Below are 5325 nucleotides of genomic sequence, written 5' to 3' on the forward strand. Positions count from 1 at the left end.
TATACTGTACTTTTCTATAGTTAATTTGTACATTTCAGTGTATAATGCACCCATGGACTTTCTGAATTTTGAGTTGAAAATATGATAAGTGGGTTATATTATGCAGTGAAGGAGTTGTAATACAAAAACACTTCCATATCATCAATTATGTACTAGCTTAATACAAAATGATATTAATACATGAATCAATAAAGGAAGTTGTATAATACGATTCTCATGAGAACATGCATCTGATGTTTATTAAAGATGTAAGTTCCACATTAAGAAGGAATACTTTGCTTTATTCATTTATTTGATAAGCAGCTCAGCTGCCCTGAATGAAACGATTTCATTGTATATTCACAAGGAACTCTCGCATGGATTTCTCATTTTTCTTACAGAGTTCAGAAATTTAATAACCAATATAGATATCATAAAAAGCTGACTATTGGTTTATGGTCAACAATAGCACTTCCTTTGAGCAAAGAGGAACTCAGAGGCTTTGGAAATGATTCCTCAGGGTGTACACACTTGTGCACCCCAGGTGCAGGCTGCTTGAGCTGGCTGGGATCACAGCCCTTGGTGCAAGGACCTTGTGCTTCTGCACAGCATGATCCAAGCACCCTCAGAGTTTTTTTTGCCAGGTTGCTCTCCTGCTTATTTCACCTGGATCTCAAGCTGTGAATGCTCTACTCCTTCCAGAAATGTTTTCAGTGCCAGCTGCAGAGCCAAAGCTGCTGGGGAAAAATAAGGTTTGAAGGTTCTTGGAGGCATGGGTTGGGTTTTCAGGGTCAGATGCAGTGTTTTGTGGTGAGATTAATGTATCTCCTTCTCTATTTCAATTTGGATAGAAACAAAGGACAAACTGGATTTTAAGCTCAGAGGAAAATGGGGATGTAATTCTACATTTTTATACCAACAAGTTAGCAACCCTAATACACCAAGGCATTGGTTCTCCTTTAAAATCACTCGATGGGTAGGCATTAATTAGAGTCTGAGGTTCTCAAAGAATAGCCTAATATTTTCTGTAGCTCCTATTCATCTTAGTTTTACCATCTTGGTTTTACCAGTATTAAGAACCAGAGTTAATACCTCTGAGATGAACGGGAGCCTTTGCATGCTGCATTTGTTTTTGTTTGATTCATATCCAATAGCTTTTTTGAGTACTACCTATGATGAGAGAATGTTTATCATTATTATTATTATTATTATTATTATTATTATTTTACAAACAACCATTAAGATGCTTTGGTGATTTGTGGGATGGCACAACCATGTTGTACTGCAGCTGATAATCATCACTGGCACCTACAGGCACCTGGGTATCAAGAAGACCCAGGGATACTTTAAAAAGAAATTCTACGCAGCTGGAGGAGCTAAGAAAAGAAATCCTGCAAGGCATCAGCATGAAATGCTGCACAGACAGCAACAGCAAGAAGGCAAAGCTTTAGAAAGCACACTGCTAGAAGAATTAGAGGGAACTTCAGGTAAGCAGCATGTGGCAAAGATTTTGTAGCATGGATTTGATTGAGAAGAGTCATTTACTGAGCAGAAGTGAGATAATACAAAGAAGAGCTTGTATAGTACCCAGAACTGGGTAAAGAAAAAGATTGACAACTGTCGTGGAAGTGAGAGGGAGAGAATTGTGTCTGTGTGTGAGGGAAAGAAGAGTGGCGATCAATATTAAGATCTGCCCCCAGTTTGTTGGGAAAAGTCATGGGATATACAGGAAAGCATAAACAAGGTGATGGAAGCATGGGAGAGCTGATGCAATGCCCCTGGGAGTCAGTGGCAATCTCTCTTCTTCCTTGTCAGGTAACAGGGACCCTGCAGGGAGCTCCTAGCCTAGCAGCCAGACAAATCATGGGACAGAAATTAAATAATAATTCAATTAAAAAAATCCCTGCTCATCCCAGGATCCCTAGAGGTAGTTGCTGTGGGACAGTCAAAATGCGAGTCACTCTGAAGCAGTTTTACTGAGGTCCACAGCAAGAAAGTTGCTTTATTTTTCATTTCCTTTCCCTGCCTTGCCAGCTCCCAGCCCCCAGAGCTGAGAATGGCTGTGGGGCAGGAGCGAGCATGAACATGTCCTACTCCTCCAGCCATGGCCCTGAAGGCCTCAGAGGGAGCACTGGAGCACATCCAGTACGGTGCTGAGCTGCCCAACCCCATTTTCCAGCTGTTCTGGTGTTAAAGGCAGGAACTTTTGGGCAAACATTACCGAAAATACCATCCTGCATGCAGGCCCTGAAGCAGATGTGAGGAGTGGCCGAGTCAGTAGGAAATCTCACTTCTTTGTGTGATTTTATGTCCTATTTCTCATCCCCAGCACTCCACAGAGTGATGGATAAGCATTCAAAAACATGGAAAAACCTGAAACAGGGGAGCACTCCTATCGCTAATGAAGATGCATCATCACTGGGCTTGGTTCAAAGACCATTAAAGCTTCCAAGTGGTTCCAGTGGGAGCAAGAACAACCCTTTTCCTGGAGAAATAGAGTCATATATTAAACCTTAATTGGGAAGAGCCTCCACAAGGATTTTCCCTCTGAGGAGAAGGAGCTTTTGTGGATATAATTGTTTTGGAGGGAGTAATTATTCCATGGACATTTCCCGGGGTGAATGATGGCTTTTTTGTCTATTTTCCTGAGAGTGGAGGAGCTGTAGCTATCTTTTTATGGACTGACGGCATTACCTAGCAAGCCAGGGACAGTCTGCTGTTTCAACATATATGCACAGCAGTAGGAACAAGTTTTGTACGGTTTAGCTGAATAATTCTCTGTTATTCTTTACCCTGGAGCATGACACAGTTTGCAGCAATTGATTGACTTAGCTGGACAGTGAGATAAAAAATTACAGCTAAGACCGACTGGAAGCTGTTCTTCTGTTGCGATTAGAAGTAAAACAGCCACAGCCAGAGCCATGTTTTGCCCAGGGTCAGATCAACAGACCACAGATTTATTTATTTATTAATGTGTTAATTTTTACACAGTTTCAGGAGGGCTGCAGATCATCATCTCCAAACTCCCTTCATGTGATGGAGTGCGAGTGTCACTGTAAGCTGCAGAATAATCACTTCTTCCTCCTGGTCAGGAAGGCATGGCAGGGTGATGATATGCTGGAGGGAGAGGCTGGCTAAGATTGGAAAGAAAAAGGTGCATAAATCTGGGATGGGGCAGAAGGAATGAGGCAAAACATAATAGAGGGGAAGGTAGATCCCTGAAAAAAGAGCTGTCATTGGTGAATAGCTCAGTGTTTCTGCTGATGTTTTGAGCAATGTGAGCAAAATCCTAAGGGCTGCTCCCCACCTCTTGCTGGGGAGAGCTGCCATTGAGAGATTGCCTGAATAGGGAATGAGCCCAGTCTGATGGTTGCTTAGCATAATCCATCCCTCCTGGAAGAGATGCTGCACAGTGCGGAGGAGGAGAAAGACACTTGAAATGAGATAACTTTGCTGCAAATTAGTTACAAAATGGTTTTAAGCTTTCTTTCATCATTTCCCTCTCTTCCGTCCCAGCCTCCCTGTTTGTCTTATCAAATCTTGGCAGAGATATCAGCACGGAATAGGGAGCTGCTGTTGAGAAACTGTTTCCAGTGGTGTAATAAAGCAGTCTTACTGCAATGAATTTTAAAGGCTGTATTTGCTGCCTCAAGAAATGCTGATTTATGACTTGAATGAGTCATGCTTTTTGCAATTAGCAGGACACTGTCTTGAAGTTATAGACCATCTTAGGCAGAAATAGACATTACTTTTTTTTCCCCCCAGTTATTTTTTCTATTTTACTTTCATTCAACCAGCAAGTTAAATACTCTCCAGCAATAAAGAAGCTTTGTCAGTTAGGCTAGGAAAATTTCTCTAGATTTTGCTTTGGATTTGATAATGTTATCAAGTATGGCTCCCCAGAAAAAAAGATTGCCTTGAATGACACACAATTCATTAAGCAAACTAGTTTTCATTTGAAGGCACTAAAACATGTTACATTTCTTTTAATAAAACACTTATTTTTTCTTTAATAAAAATGCTTAGCAAAAATAGAATTTCAATAATGATTCTGATAACATATTCCAGCAGATATCAATTAAAATTTTCATTATAAGAGATGGCTTTTCTTGATTTTTTTATGAGCTGTTGAATTTTTAATTGGTCTTAAAAACAAACAAACAAAAAAACACTTTTTTTGGGGAAAATAACTTTAAATTTAGACAAGAGTTATGTATAAACCACAAAGCATGATAAAGAAAACCTGAGATCTTTGTAATCTAGAGGGCATGCACAAGGTTAAGGTTACATGTCTTTGTACTAACAGTCTCCAAAATGTGGAAAGCACATATCTTTTACCTCATCCAGTTTTGATCTAGGCTCTGCTCTTGCTATAAGAGAGTTATCCTGACTTTGCTATTAAAACATGTCTGTTAATGCTTGGCGCTTGCATTACTAAGAGCTACTTCTGGAACTGAAGAAAGATGTAGAGTGAAATACTAAGCAATGAAGAGGATGTTTGCCTCAAATGTAACATTTGGAGAGAGATGAGTATGGAGGAAGGAGGTCAGCAGTGTAAGCCTAATGCAAGCACTAAGTCATTTGTGCTCCATCTTAGTGTCAATTATTGCAGACACATAAAAAAAGAATATGCTTTTGGAAGTTATGGGGTGGAAATACTGCCCATTGTAGTGTTTGAAATAAACACATTATCCTTTGCTTTCCTATATGAAGCCATGGCAATATATAATCGTTCATAGTTATTATAATAGCATATCTCCTTGCCATGTTCTGATTGGATAAAGTATCTCTTGGTTTACTATTAATGCACATTGCCTCAATGAATAACTTCATAAGGTAAGAATAAATGAAAGCCCAGTGTTAAACTAGTAACTGCATTCAAAAAGCATTTGGTTTATCAGACTCCTGCTGTGTCTGTTATGCACAGATTTTGATGTAGCCAAGTGTAGTAATGCAAAATGTGGAACATGCAAGCCTTAATGATGGCTTTGGCTCAGTATTCACCATATTTACAGCAGCAAAAAATCACATTTTAAAAGCAAAATATGACCTCAGGAAATATAAGGTTTATATTCCTGCCAATTCCTATTGCAGTTTCCCAGGGAGGTGTTAAACCCATTATCAGTCATCATAGACAAAATCAGCACTTCCACCTTTCAATGCTGTTTGATTGAACGTACATAGTGAATGACAGGCTTGGAGCAAAAAATGGGTACTTTGCACTTCTGTCCATATGTACACGGAGCCCATTGGGATGAAAGGCTCAGCCTAAACTCCCCATATTATTACTTGTTCAGGATTGCTCAATAAAGCTGATTTTCCTTTGCTTTGAAAGCCCCTGTAATA

At 39.7% G+C, this 5325-nt stretch overlaps 1 long non-coding RNA gene across 1 annotated transcript; it reads left to right on the forward strand.

Moving 5' to 3' along the window:
• Positions 1-1352: 1352 nt before the first annotated feature.
• Positions 1353-3604, forward strand: LOC311442005. Its single transcript, XR_014696396.1, has 2 exons — positions 1353-1466; positions 2309-3604. It is a non-coding gene; the product is annotated as an uncharacterized lncRNA (long non-coding RNA).
• Positions 3605-5325: the final 1721 nt, after the last annotated feature.

This window comes from Aythya ferina (genome assembly GCF_964211825.1).
Source record: "Aythya ferina genome assembly, chromosome: 10".
Taxonomy (NCBI): Eukaryota; Metazoa; Chordata; class Aves; order Anseriformes; family Anatidae; genus Aythya; species Aythya ferina.